Source organism: Coenobita brevimanus, chromosome 30 (assembly GCF_032717465.1).
Source record: "Coenobita brevimanus isolate Jiangsu-jjx chromosome 30, ASM3271746v2, whole genome shotgun sequence".
Classification (NCBI taxonomy): Eukaryota; Metazoa; Arthropoda; class Malacostraca; order Decapoda; family Coenobitidae; genus Coenobita; species Coenobita brevimanus.
The window spans coordinates 37759073-37774971 of record NC_136983.1 but is presented as its reverse complement, the minus strand read 5'-3'; positions in this window follow the sequence as shown (position 1 = coordinate 37774971).

Here is a 15899-nt window from a genome sequence, read left to right as displayed (position 1 = left end):
AGGTATGCTGAAGTCGACCTCTCCATGTTATTTTGGTATTGACAGCAACGTGCTGCTGGTGTGCTGGTGCATGGCACGGAGCTGAAGGCTACTGCTAAGAAGTTTGCAAGGCTTCACAATGCCCCAGACTTCAAGGCATCCAAGGGTTGGCTCTTCTCGTTCAAGTTACGACATGGCATTACCAACCGTTAGGCCCATGGCGAAGCTTTGGACGCCAACGAGGATGGAATAGAGGAGTTTTGGCACAAGGTGAAGGGCTTGATCAACAGGGAGGGCCTCAGTCTCAGTCAAGTCTACAACACTGACAAAACTGTTGTTTTCTATCGCTCTTTGCCAACAAACACTCTAGTCAACGAGACAGAGAAGCATGTACCTGGCCGCAAGCTCTCCAAGCTATGGATATCTGCTTTGTGTTGCACCAATGCTAACGGCATGCACTGGCATAAGTCCATTATTGTTGGCCGTGCAAAGCAGCCTCGGTGTCTTCGTGGGGTGATGGATTTCCTTCCTGTTGTTTGGTACCATTCTTTGAAGGCATGGTTCACTGCCCACATCTTCAAAGACTGGTTCCACCGCCATTTCGTCAAAGAGGTCATCCATTACCAGACAGAGAAACTGGGAATCCCACACAACCAAGTAAAGGCCCTCCTTCTCTTTGAAAATGCACCTGCTCATCCATGCGACAAAGACTTGGTGGCTGAGAATGGGTGCATTAGGTGCATGTTTATGCCACCTAATACGATTGCTCTCATCCAACCAATGGACCAAGGACTGATCGTGGCAACGAAGAGGCTGTACCAAAGGAAGTTCCTGGAGGAGGTGATGGTTGTTCTCGAGGACGAGGATGAGCGCAGGGAGGGACGGGACACACGAGGCCAACGGACTTTGGAAAACCTTGGCCGCTACAACATCAAGTCTGCAATCTACAACTGGGCCAGTGCATGGAAGAAAGTCCCTGTCAAGACTCCAGAAAATGGTTGGTCTTGTCTGCTTCTCAGAACAGGATGTGGAGCACGATATCCTAGGTTCTGAAGTGGATGACTTCCATGCAGGTCTACATGTGCATGACGACGATGTTGGTGTGGATGAAGTGCGTGAGTGGTTGGATGACAACGAGGGCGATCCTGGGTATCAGACCATGTCTGATATCGAGATTGCATCTTCAGTTGCAAGTGTCAGTACCCAGCTTGAAGATTCCGACGAGGATGGCGACGATGATGTGGACTCTTCTCAGCGTGACACTATTCCAGCCATCCCCAAGCTGAGCACACTCCGGGAATATGTAGAGTTCGTTCTCGACTACCTGGAACACCCGGGCTGTGACAGGGAGATGGGGCCCTTGGGACTTGTGGAGGAAGTGCACATTTTCAGGCAGCGCATCATTAATCGCCAAAATCGTCATTCCTTGCATCTATCAACCATTGACAGCTTTTTCAGACCTGTGACCCCCGCTGTGCCCATCCCTGGCTCCCCACTATTGCCTCCACAAGACAGGCCCTCATCCTCCGAGCCACAGCCCAGCACATCAGACACGGTGGAGTCACCACTGGAAGTGAGTTTGCGCCTGTCTTCAGAGTAATCTGCAGTGGGTAGTCCATCACCACGACCCAGTGACGTACCCCTAGGCCACCTGCATCAGCTACTCTCAGACTGACATTGATTAAGCAGCAAGACCACACAGGAATTTACAGTGTTGTGCAGTGAAGAAAACAGTGCGTAGTATTAAGAAATTAGAATTGTGAGTGTAAAGACTGAAGTGCAGAGTGCAACACTGATTTTATTGGCATTAATGGAGAGCAAATTAGACTAGATTTTGTAGTGTTAAGAAAATGGATTTATGAGTTCAAAGACTTAAGTGCAGAAAGCAACACTTGTTTCATTAAGGTGCAGTGGAGTGCAAGTAGGACTAGAGTACGCAGTGTTAAGAGAATGGAATCCTGAATGCAAATGACTGAAGCATCTGCAGTACATTGTACTGCAGGTGCTTCAGGTACTCCTTTGTACTGTCAGAGTCTGAGAGGAGGCGGATTATTCATCGAGATGGCCAGGAACTTGTAAGTACCCAGAATATTTCATATTGTACTGTATTTTCCATACTTACCCCTAAAACCTCATTTCACTCTCTCTTGTCCTTCATTGTGTGAATAGGGTCTTAGGTGCTATGTATGTGCAGTAGGGAGGTGTTTTTCTGCGTTAGGCTAGGTTAGGGTACATAAGTACCAGTCCAGGAGCCAGAGACTTGTTGTAAATACCTAGAATGTTTAATATTGTATTAACTCAACTCTAAAACCTCATTCTCTGGTTCTTTTGCATTTATTTCGGTCTTTTATGTCCCTTATTGGTGTGATTTGGGTCTTAAATAGGTGCTATGCATGTCCAGTAAGGAGTTGTATAGGTATTTTTCTGAGTCAGGGTAGGTTAGGGTCCAAAAGTACATGTCAAGGAGGCTGGGGCCCACTTTCTGGGCGGGACCACATTCCGGACATGCTTTTGGCTCTATTGCATCGGATAGTGGAGGGATTACTCATATATATATATATATATATATATATATATATATATATATATATATATGTGTGTGTGTGTGTGTGTGTGTGTGTGTGTGTTTATGCATGTAAATAATAAGACATCTCTTTCTATATTTACCCTACAGATAAAATACGTGAGGGGCTATATAACAAATCACATGGCTTTACCATACGCCTCAGATATTGATGACTGAAACAAAGCAAGCTCACGTTTTTATGCAAGCTCTCGTTTTTAAATAATTTCTAACTGCAGTTTACAATCAGGTCCAATTAACTCCTTTATGGATGAGGTCACGTAACCACCTAGCCACTGTGGGTCTGAAAATGTGAGACCGGCACATAATTGTGATGTTCCCTTTTTCGATCTCCACACCCCAGTTACAGGTATACTGCTGCCTATGATATGTTGCAGTACGTTATTCTGCATATTTTAGACACCATCATGGCTGCACTGATGCCAGTTCATTGCCTTGCCTCATCAGTAATGGGAGACTTGTGAAGATCCCTACCGCTAGAGGCCACCACTGTAAACAGCTTCGCTGCCTCGAGTACACGTTGAATTACCATGATTTTCGCTTGTTGATGTTAGAACCTGTGTGGCAAAATACCATCATATTCTATTGAAGTAATGAAAAATCTTCGTAAGAAAAATATAGCAGAGGACAATACATTGCTCTCGTTGTTATGTTTCTCCGAAAGCGTAGCCCGAATTTTGAAAACCTGCCACATATATATTTTATTTTTTTCATAATTTTTATAGAATTTGCTACTAAGCTGAGTTACATCTTGTCTCCTGAAATGTTTGATTTATATTATAGTTTTATCCAAACACTTTTTTTGTTTGTGTCAGTCTCTCTTTTGGTCGAAATTTAATGATGTATTAAATTATTCAACTTCAGCCATCCGAGCTCAAGGACCGACCCAGTTCCAAGATTTGATATGACATCCTCCTGAGAAGACGTGCTACCTCCTCTTTCAAATAAATCATATCCAATCTTGAAACTGATACTGGAAGCCTGTTGAGTTTGTGTTTGCGCAGGAAATCTTCCCACCAAGTGGAGCTCCCACGTGCACCACTGGCCAGCACCTCAGGCTTGGCGGGCAGTCTGACTCATGCCGCGCTAGTGATATGATGCGCCCATGCCTGGACCTCTTAGAATAAATCTCAAGTTGGCCTCACGGCTTCTATCTCCTTCCTGGTCCTCACCCCAACATGGCGCAGTGGAATTGTACGGATGACCAAGGGGTGGTGCCATCATTGTCCGAGAGCAGGTGAACCCAGAGTCAAAGGACTGGTTCTGCCAAATTGTGCCAGGAGACCAAATGCACAGTAACATGTACAATGTGCCACTGCCCCAGCTGCAACCTCCGGGGATGGGGACAGCCTACCAGCTTATGAACCCATCCCTACACCCAGAAACACTGGCCCAGTGGCAAGTGCTGGCACCACCTGCAACTCTAGGTAAGCCTACAGTGGGAATGTCACCACCCCAGTTTGAGGCGTGAGCCTGCAGCACTGGGTGCTACAGCAGTAGTTGTAGGTGGGTCATACCCTTTGCTGTGGGTTATGTATGACTGCTATATGACCCTGAGGTGCAGCAATGTATGGACGTAAAGGTGGCCAAGCATAGATTCGATACCATGTGCACGGAGGAGGTCATCAGCGTGGTGAGGAGCTTGGTGTGGGCCCAGGTTCACTGTGGGACATTGTTGGACATCTTCACATACACACAGGTGCCGAATGATAACGTGTGTTCATATGTGGTAAAATGTAGAATCAAGGTGGTTGAGTGTGATTTTAGGTGCCCCCGGTGTTCTGTAAATCTCGATGATTTCGTGCTATCAGAAATGCTTGTGATGAGGCTGCACAACCTCAGTATGAAAACGGAAGTGCTGTGACGATTTCCAGTATTGCTGTTTGTGGAAGAAATCACAAATGCCTGTGAAGTGTTCAAATCGGCAGAGAAAACAGCGGGAGTGCACAACCATGGTGGTGTGGCAGGTGCTTCAGTGAGTGACGAGGAGGAAATGGAAGCAACCAATGCCACTCAGTTGTGGCAGGCTAGTGCAGGGCCACTCCAGCCTTGTGCCCCTCCCCCACCAGCAAAGGTCTTCCAGAGGTGTGGGGGCAACAAGTACAGCAGGGAGCACTGGTGCCCTGCCGTCACGGCCACCTGCTGCAGATGTGGGAGGTTAGCCTGCTTCCAGCAAGTGTGTAGGTCATTGAAGCAGCCTAGCCCTGCCGAGACCACCTGCAGCATCACGATAGCCAGCGCCAAGGTGTCAGCATGCCTGAGGGTGGAAGTGAAGTGTGACAACCCACCCGCAGTATGTGACGTGACGGCAGTAGCTGATACTGGAGCACAGTTATGCATAGCAGGAAGCCAAATCATGCAGGGCCTCTGGCTGATTCCATGAAGTCTACAGAGACCTACCATGGGTATTAATCACCTCGTAGGTGGGAGCATATGTTTTGTGGGATGCAAGGAATGCCACGTCAATGTTAGCAGAAGGTCTGCTATGGCAAATCTGTAATTTGCTTATGGGGTTCAGTGGCTGCATCTGCTATTGCAAATGTGCAAAGCACTGGGCATGGTGCCACACGACTCCTCCAATGTGCTGCGGTTGCAGCAGCGATAGCCTGCTCCCTAGAAGACAAAGAAGGCACCATTGTGGACCTACTCCAAGTGGAGGAGGAAGCACACAGGATGAGGACTACAGGCTCCTCCACGAGCACATGGGCGCAGGAGACTGGGCTGACTGGAAGGACAAGGAGCCGATAGCACTCTGCCCATACTGCGGCAGAATGGGGGGGATGGTGGCTGAATCGGTAAAGAGGTGGCTTGCAGTCCTAATGGACCCAGGATCGAATCCTGGCTGGGGCGGGGAACAGTTTAAGGATTTGAAATTTCCTAAAAAGCAGACTCTCTTGATCTACCAGATGACCAGCTGACATGTCTTAAAAATACCCCTGCTAATACCAATACACCAATCCTGTATGATACAGCCCTAGCATGTATTCAGTATGGATGATGGGTGTTAATGCCAAAGTGGTGACATGTGGAGGTGTAGGAGGACTACTGGGCCTTGGAATAGGTCACTGCACCGAGAAATAGGCCCTAGAGCCTTTGCCCAAAGATGGACACGTAAAAAAATAAAACGACACACCTGTCGTGCCAGGGGCACACTGTCATGTAAGCCAGTGATGAGGGGCACCTGTGCCTCATAATTCCCGCACTCCTTTGACGTGCAGTCCTAGCCAACCACCATGCATGTCGCCAAGGCATGGACTCCATGCTCAGGTGCACCAAGCAAGGTGTGTACTAGTCCAGCATAGATGCTGAGGTGGAGCACCAGAGGAGGCACTGTCAAGTATGCAAAATCAATGCCCCATCACAACATGCGGAAAACTTGCTGCCCCACCAAAATACCCCTTCCAATGAACAGTGGTTGACCTGTTCCAACTGGAGGGGGAGGAGTACATAGCTTACACAGACAGGTTACTGGCTGGCTGGAGGTGGAGCATCTGTCCAGGGTCACCACCAGCTCACAGCTCATAACTGCCTTTTGTAAGTGGTTCAATAGATTCTGTATCTCAGAGGCCCACCCTTGTGATGAGGCTATGATCCTCGTGAGTGGGGAAATGAAGACATTCCCATCCACATGGCATGTGCAACAGAGAGTGTCATCGGTCCATTACCCACAGTCCAATGGCTGAGCGGGGGCTGCAGTCAATCTGCCAAGAGGCTGCTGAGGAACAACACCAGCCCTGGAGGCTCCCTGGACTTGGATGCAGACACCAGAGCCATATTGCAGTACCTCAACACCCCGCTACAGGACACTGACACATCCCCAGCCCAGCTGCTGATGGGGTGTCAGCTGAGAGACTCAGTACCTGCTGCCAAAGAACACTACAAGATCAGCAGGTGGTTGGCCGGGATGCTGAGAAACAGGGAATGGGCCATGACCCACCCAAGGGATGCAGCAGCCATGAGATTCAACCAGATGGCACACAACCTCATCCCTCTTAACACAGGCCAGCAGGTGCTCCTACAGAACCAGGAGATATGGTGGTGGGACCGTGTAGGGGTTATTGTTGACACACCGGCCCCAAGGCAATACCTGGTGAGGCTGGATGGCAGTGGGAGAGCCTCCCTCAGGAATCACAGCCACCTATGCCCCTACGAGGAGACAGGGGAATAGGCATCCACCACACACATTGAGGGTGGTCCCCTGCGGGAGGTTGACCACAGAGGGGAGGCCTCTCAGCCTCTCCCTCCTCTAGAGAGGCCACTCCCAAGACACCTAAAAAGTTGTGTACCATGATATTGCACTGTTTAGTATCCCTAGGCATGTTAAGGTGATTTGTAATGTGTATAACCTTTTGTGCTTACACCATGATACTAGACCAACGGTTGTTCCAGTGCATGTAACTGAATTCCTTATTGCTGTAGCAATTATGCCATTCATAAGTTAGTATGTATAGAACATGAAAATTTTGCCAGCATTATGTCATGTAACGTCTACTCTTAAGTTATGATGAGTGTCAGTATCTGCCCATAGTTTTCTTGCTGCAGTGACCTCCTTCCTCTTCGACCAGTGTGTTTTGTATTAATACTGCAGGAAGTGGGAAATTCACTGCAATGGAGAGAGGGTGTTGGAGTTTGTGTTTGCACAGGAAATCTTCCTGCCAAGCGAAGCTCCTGCGCGTTCCACGGGCCCACACCTGGAACTTCGGGGGCAGTCTGACTCAGGCTGTGCTAGTACTATGACAAGTCCATACCTGGATATCTTAGAATAAATCTCAAGCTGGCCTCACTTTCTATCTCCATCCAGGTTCTCACTCCAACAAGGCTTAAAGTAAATCATTAGAATTTTTTTTTCCTACTCTGCCAGCCTATGGCGTGACTGGTCTGACAATCATCCTGGCTGTTTCTGCTATCCTGTATCTCCTCTCGTATTATCAACATATGAAGAACAGATGGACACAGTTGTGAGAATGCCTTTAGTATGGTCCAAGTGCATCTTCAAAGGGAGTGATAAAACAGAAAAAAAAAAAAAAACAGAATTCGCACTGTTATCTTTTTCCATGCTGTGGCTACGATCCGTTTATCTTCTCTCCCACTACAAACACACTCAGAATGGGGGATGGGAAAGCTGAGAAGAGAACACCAATCTGGGCCAAGGTCTTTTACTGTATAGAATGGTTATCGTTATTTATCATCTACTTGTTCCCTCAATCATGTACTGTACCTACTTTCTCACCATGTACAAATCAAAGCCAGGTGTGGGGAAAGCTGGCAAGAGAATATCAAACTGACCATGACTCGGCCATAGACCGGGATCTTGTGCTGTGGGAGGACTTCTCATACATGGCGACTAGTTCTTGTACAGTACTTAGCAACTCCGTCCATTCTATAACTTCAACGAGTCGGTTCAGCACACATAATCTTTGCGAAGCTGTTTTTACTTGAAAGGTTATGTGATCCTTTCAAGACAGATCACGAGGAAGACTCACCAAGGACTTTAAGAGGTGAAGGACTGAGCTGTGTGTTCTTGAAAGTATGAAGGATAATGGTGTCGAGTTGAGAGATGGAGGGATTGGGTTTTCGGGTTACGAAAGCTAACAAGGTTTCTTCTGCCCCAATTAGAAGTAAGAGACAGATCAGAAGCTTGGTGCACCAAAGCCTTATCCTGTGATGTTGGAATAATTTGTGATAATTATTGGAAGATGAACACTATGAGGTATAAACATAATGATAATAATGGTGACGATGGGATTGATGATGATTACTGTGATGAAAATAATGGTAATGATGACTATAATTGAGGCGTGCGATAAAGGAGTCAGCCAAGCGCCATATTTAACAAAATTGAGTTATGTATAACACTGTCTTCCTCCAACTCTTCTCTGTCGAGAGCATGGCTCGAGGTTAGAAACAGAAATGTCGGTAAGGGTGAAAATCCCATTTTAGGTGTGATGCCGCAGCACCTGCTGACATAGTGTCTAGTAGGTACTCACACTTTGATGGAGGAGACAGCCAAAGGTTTCTTGTCAGTCTTTGGTTTAAAAAGTTGTGTCGAGTACGCAGTGAAGAGTGTGGGTGTCACAGGTGTAAGTACAGGTGATAGGTGTGGCAAAAACAGACCAGGTAATGCACTTCCTGCCGGTGTTCTTAACCGTGTTCATGAAAACATACAGCTCTTAATAGTTAGTACTTATTACAGCAGAGCTAAATCACCTCACAGGAAGTATCTAGAATCACAAGCAACTATAAAGGTGTTGTATGACAGGTGTGTTGATTGGATGGCCACTGAATACCCAGGTGAGAGTGTTGTGAAATATTCATATCATTGGATGTGTTCACCAAGAACTATAATATTGGCTTCCAGCCTCCTGCTACAGGGTTAAAGTGGTGACACATCGGTTGGTATTATTGGTAAAAATGACACTTTGCTTTTGGTAATGCCAATGGTTTTCAGAGTTTATTTTGATTATTATGGCACATTTCATTAATTTTTTGCAGCATACAACCTATCTGATGTCTAAAATTTGTGTGATATGTGAAAAGAATACTGTTTTTAACCAGCGGACAAACACCTGCGCTTACCAGATAATAAACTGCCCCTAGTTTAATTTACTTTAGTACCATGAAAATAAGATTTTTCCAAATTATCTGTCACTGACTTGAAACTAGATTTGATAAGCTATAAGTTAAAACAGAATTGATGAAGTTATCACTATTGGTTTGATTGTTATCGCAGTTTTAAAGTTGCAAAACTTTAATTGCGATTTTCTTTTCTTTTTTTTTGTGGCACTTGACTGACTACTCTACTGCACGCCTCAATTACTGTGATGATAATGGTGATGATTATACATGTCATCAGATACCTGGCTAAGTGGATGGCACTGGTGGAGACGAGTAAAACTGACTGGGTAGATGTTGACAACTGTGGTAGTGGTGAGGAACTACCCTGGGAACCTTATGTCGGTGTAGCCATATCCAGTAGTCTTACACGTGCTAGATGATCCTCATGTCACTAAGGGTTTGGCCACAAATGCTCAAAACATGTTACCGTCAAGAGAAAAAACACCGGGTTAGAGATACTGCTGCATCCGAGTCTGAACGCATGGCATAAAGAAGAGGTCTGAACGCTGCATGAACCCTTAGCTTCGCTTCCTCTTGTAAATCACATGTTTGGGGCAAGTGTGACCACACCCTAACTCCAACACCTGTAATGCGCAGTACTACAGGATGGGCAAAATTGACCTCAGTAAAGCGTTCTCCTTTCTGATTATTATTTGATGATCTCTGCACAGTTTCAGTAAATAGATTTCAGTTGAACAGGCTCTTTATGGATCAGCCAATAATTATGTGGCGTGAGAGTTGCTTGCTGCGTCTGGAGGCAGAAACAGGTGTGTTATCAGCTGCCTTGATTATGGAGTATGGCGGGACTGAACTTGGGTCACTTTTAAGTAATTCATCCAGAGTCTTCAAAATAATAAGCATAATATCACTTTGTTGTTTCCAAACCAGAGGGAAGAACTTCCTTGAGGAAAAAAGAAAAGGAAAAAGCCAGATTGGCATGTTTGAATGACGGTAGTGCCACTATGGCGTCATTATGGCCTGGGAGAGCAACACCACGACTACAGTACCAAAGGATGGCCGGCTTTGACATGAGTTCGTTCTTATACTGTTTCACTGTTTCTTTACTGATTAGGACTTCGTCATCGTTTGTTTGAAAAACATTCAGATGATGATGACAATGATAATGATGATGAACTCTCCTGCTTTTCTTCCCCAGTCAACGGAATCCAGGATATATCGACAGGTGCTCTAATAGATTATTTAATTGACATTTAAAAATAATAATAATAATAAAAAAACAGTATGTAGTTCGTCTTAGTATTCATGGCAGCAACAAACCCAGCAACCTGAATCTAGCTGACTATTGATCATGCGTCTCGCAAAAACGGCTGACCTGTTAGCCATTTTCTGCCCAGTGTGACGCCACTATATGGCCTTCAGTAAATTCTTCACTACTGCAAGATCTCTAAAGCTCAGTAAGAGCAACTTGACGTTAGCAAGAATAAGATGACACACCAAAAAAGTCTGGGTGAATGATTAAAGAGAGTACGGACCCAGCTCAGTATATGCATAATGACCGCCACTGTTTTGGTTGGTGAGAAACTGAGATGCCGAATACACTAAGAAATGATGACGAACTGACTTATGTATTTTGAAGACAGGAGGATAATTCTGGAAATATGAAGGGGAACAGAAAGATGTGTGTGTGTGTGTGTGTGTGTGTGTGTGTGTATGTGTGTGTGTGTGTGTTCCATCATAATAAAAAGAATAGTTTTTCGTTACCCAGGTCTTACATATCGGTAATACTGTTGGTACATCAAAAGTTATGTGTGCACTGCTGTGAGTGTATCAAGAGTGTGTCCTTAACCCTTTGAGTCCTGGGATGTCTTAACTATACCCGTGCCACGTACTTCTGAGTTAATTCACCTTAGGATGAACTCTGAGAACTGGAAGGGTCAGGCACAGCCATAATAAGTCCTTTAATTACCTCCGGCAACAAGTAGAGGCGGAGGTTTGTTTTGACATAATAAATAATACTGGCGTTGGTGGAGATACGAGCTCTCTGTGAGCCTTCTAGTTTCTTTTAAAGTGCCTTCCTATTACCTTTTCTTTACCAGCTATACCTCTATCAACATCTGGTAGATTAACCATGACAGGCTTATATTACTAACTCTCAGCTTAGTAAAATTACAAAACCGAATATTTGACCTTGCTTTGTGACCCTCATGTTCCATCGATTGTTCTCAAAATCTAAATATTTCATTCTTGCCTGACCCCTATTCCTTCTCCTAGGTGAGGTTCAAATCTAATCAGAGCTGTGTAAGTTTACTTTGCCTTCTGACTTTGACGCTTGACCTGTTGTTCTGAAAATTCCAGCCGATGAGATGCCAGACTACTAGTTTCAGAGGCGTTTTCTTCCTCGAGTGATTGATATGTGGAATTTTCTGTCTGATGACTTATGCAGCGTCCCTAATGTCGGTATCTTCAAAGCTAAGCTTACCATGTGCTTGGCTCATTCTGACAAATGGATAGGAATGAGTAAGAGGGAAAAGCTTTAGAGGCAGCACATAGAAGTATAAATGAAGTCACTAATCAAGGAGATTTTTTTTATGTTGGTCGATCACTGCTGCAGGTGTGGCTCTGATCTGACCAAATGAGAGGGGAAGAAAGAGCAATTAGGTATAGGAACAAGCGGGGTCATGGGCAAGGTAAGACCACCAAGTCAGGTCAACGCATCTGAGGAGGGCAGCCAATCAGCAGCAGACACGATAATGGTCCCAGGAACGTCATGTGTATAAATATCTCTGATTCTCTCACTTTTCTAGTCTCTCTCTGGATGGACTCTGTGCAGTCCGAAACGTTACAGAAATAAAGAACTTAAGGTATTTCCTCCCCCCCCCCTCTCATTTCTGTCCTAGGCCAGTGTTTCTCAAGCCTTTTTAATCTTCATTTGGGGACCTTAACATCCACGTGGCCTCCCATCAGCTTTCTCTGAAGCCTCTCACAAATAATTGAAAAAAAAAAAAAAAATTTTGCTGCTCGACTTATTTTAATGCTTACAGCTATCAATGAAAATGCATTTTGTGTTACATATCAATGGGAAGGATGACACTGATTTCTTTCAGTCAGTCGACTGATTCGAAGATGATCACTGATAACGCATCTCATATCTGGGTCCACATGCAATCGGTTTCGGCTTTTACTTTTTAGGTGTAGAAGGGTGGAGATACCAGATTCACATAACTATGTTGCGGAAATGGCAAGTGGACTCTTTGAGTGCGATTTCACAGACACACTAAAATCCTGCCGTGGTCCCCTTGGGGGCCATGGCTCCCAGTTTGAGAACAGCTAAACAGTTTCCTGATTCAGCGTTAATCGCTCCATCTTCATCTTCTCTATTCTTTCTTTTCCCTGAGACTTTTGTTAACCTATCTTCTTATTATCACTATTTTTTTTCCACTTGCTGTTCTTTCTGCACTCTAGGTACTTTGGGATTACGTTACTATGCCAATAATGTAACTAAGTCATAGCAACTTATAGCGCTTGCATTCATCCAATTCAACCTATAGTGCTCAGTTTACTCTAATAATAATCGAATTTCCTCTTCCCTGCCCGAACTTCAACTCGTCCACTAAATTTAGTCCAAATCCAATCAAACATAGCTATGGGGTGCAACCTTTTACCTTCCCCTGTGACTTCAACCTTATAATCGATTCCCTTCATCCTTGGCTTCTCAGCCGGCACACCTAGTTTGGTTTAAAGTGGATAAACAGTATGTAAGTTAACCTTGCCATGTTAGCCTGACCTGAGACATACTCTTTACAAAAAAACAATCGGTCAACTCATGGGATGATCCCTAACTCATCATTTAAATTTGGCTCAAAGTGGATAAAAAAAGAATTATTTATTCACACACCAACAGACAGAAAGACACACAGACACACAGACACATAGACACACACACACACACACACACACACACACACACACACACACACACACACACACACACACACTGAGCAAAACAATACTCCACGCTCGCTAACGCACAGGCGGGTGTAATGGTGAGCGCGTTAGCATCTCTGTGCCACAGCCTTAATTATCGTAATAAAGAAAATTAATATCTTCATGTACGGTACCTTAGAGTCAGTCTAGGTCAGTATAAAAGTTACGTATAAAAGAGCAATAACTTTTAACCGCAAAAATATTGATAAAACTGCAAACAAGTTTCCCAAACCGATGGCAAGACGTCGCTGTGCACTGAAGTAACCAGGTAATGCAAACGAATGTTATTCCAGTATCGTCTTGTATGTTACTGATGCAAATATGGCAGTGTGACTCGTACTCCCTTCGGTTAAGGAAGCTCCCTAACACTTCTTCCTTAACGGAAAGACGGTGATATTATTAAAAGGATATACTGTAAGTCGCATACAGATAAATATTTATGGAATAATGTGATGACTAAATCGCTCAGGAAGAAATGCTACAATCTAAAGGATGGAAATAATGAGAATAGAACAGACAGTGTGATCTGTGTGTGTGTGTGTGTGTGTGTGTGTGTGTGTGTGTGTGTGTGTGTGTGTGTGTGTGTGTGTGTGTGTGTGTGTGCGCGCGCGCGCGATTAGTGGGTGGTAGAAACCTCCCCAAATACTACCACGACTACTACTACTACTACTATTACTACTACTACTAATGACAACAATAATAATTATCTAAGAATACTGTGTGATCTGTGAGGGGAGTGTTAAGCCGCCAGCATACCGTGAGGGTGAGGGTTTTGGGGTGGATGAGGGTGTTGGGGTGTGAGGGTGGAGGGGGAGTGGGCGGTGCAATAAATAGGGGCGTGTCGGTGTGTCCGCGTCACTGGCAGCCTGACCCTGAGTGGCCGACTGCCTCACCCGCCGCTGTCTGACCATCGCCTCTTCACTGGTGAGTCTTGAGAGTGTGGCGCCGTGCTGGTGTGGCTGAGGGTGTTAGTGTGGTGCTGGTGTGGCTGACGGTGTTAGTGTGGTGCTGGTGTGGCTGACGATGTTAGTGTAGTGCTGGAGGGACTGACGGTGTTAATGTGGTCCTGGTGTAACAAACGATGTTAGTGTGATGCTGGTGTGGTTGATGGTGTTTAGTGTGGTGATGATGTGACTGACGGTGTTAGTGTAGTGCTGGTGTGATTTAGGGTGTGTCGTAATGCAAACTTAGCAAACAAGTGTTGACAAAAACTACTGCAGATTGTGAGAGTATCGTCGTTATAATGTCAAGGGGATTTTTATCATTAGATGAAATACAAATATACAACAGATTGCACAACGGACAGCAGGTACCGTAATCCCTCAACTGTTCAACGTAATAGAACCAAAGTCATGTCCAGGTAGTGGCTCCGTCTGGATAGTGGACTTTTCGCCCGGTCCCCATACATACATAACTTTGAAAGCCAGAGTAAAAGGCCAGTACAACACATCGTTCAAAACTTGTTCCTGTTGTTAACCCTATCTGGTCAAGCAGACATAGCAAAGCAAATATCATGGTAAGGCAGACCCATCAACCACAGTCAAGCAATCACAAGTGCTGGGCCATACCTTGTACAGACATTAAAAAACATGAGAAAGCCATTCACACAAGAAAAATGCAGTGGGCACACAAAACAATGGTAAAATAAAACAAAAACATTATAAAATTAATAAAATCATAGTAGAGTACGGCAAGCTAGAATAAAATTAACATAAACACTCACAATACCTCACTGGGCATTGTGCTGAGTAACACACTACCCCATTCACTCAGACTGTTGTACTGTGACTGGCAAAGCCATTGCACTGTACAGTACATCCCATGTGATGTAGTGGCGTAGGCTGAAGAGCTTAGTCCGAGTCAGAGTCAAGGAGGATCTCCAGCACTCGGCCCGGGGAGTGGCTGTGGGATGTGGTGATGCACTCCCTACTTCAAGTGACTCCCCTGGACTCACGTCTGGGGAAGACACAATAGCTGACAATGTGTTAGGTTTAAGCTCTGTCACTGAAGGCGTGGTTTGACGATGAGGTGGTGGCAGAGCGGAGGTTGACTGGGTGGGAGTCAGAGGCCTGAGATAGAAGTTGATCTTGGACTGGCGATAGGAGAGACGATTTAGGCCTCGGATAACACTCTCCTGCACAGAACACAATCGTCTACAAGGTGAGGAGGCACCATCTCTGTCACATCCCAGGTGCTCGGCATAGTCAAGCACCTGCTCGAGATGTGCACAGAATGTGCTCAGGTGGGGGATGGCTGGAGTACTGCACCTCCCTGGGTCGTCTGAGTCGTCCTCGTCATCCTCATCACTCTCTTCTGGCCGGGCAGAAGCAACATAAGTGACAATTTCGAAGTAAGACATAACCTGATAGCCGGTATCGCTCCCATCATTCTCTAACTACTCCTGCACGTCATTAACATCCACAGCCTAGCCTGCATTATGGAGACGAATATGGGAGTTGTCTATGTCAAAGCCCAGAAAGTCATGTCCGCTCTTGTGTCCCTGAAGGACAAGAGACCAACCACTTTCAAGGGTTTTCACAGAGACTTCCTTCCATGCACTAGCCCAGTTGTACACTGCAGACTTAAAGCTGTAGCACTGTAGGTTTTCCAGTGTTCTCTGCCCTCGTGTGTCCAGCCCCTGACTCTGCCCGTCCTCATCCTCGAGAATAACCATCACCTCATCAAGGAACCTCAGTCGATACAGCCTTTTCATGGCCACGGTCACACCCTGGTCCATTGGTTAAATCAGAGCAGTGGTATTAGGTGGTAAAAAACA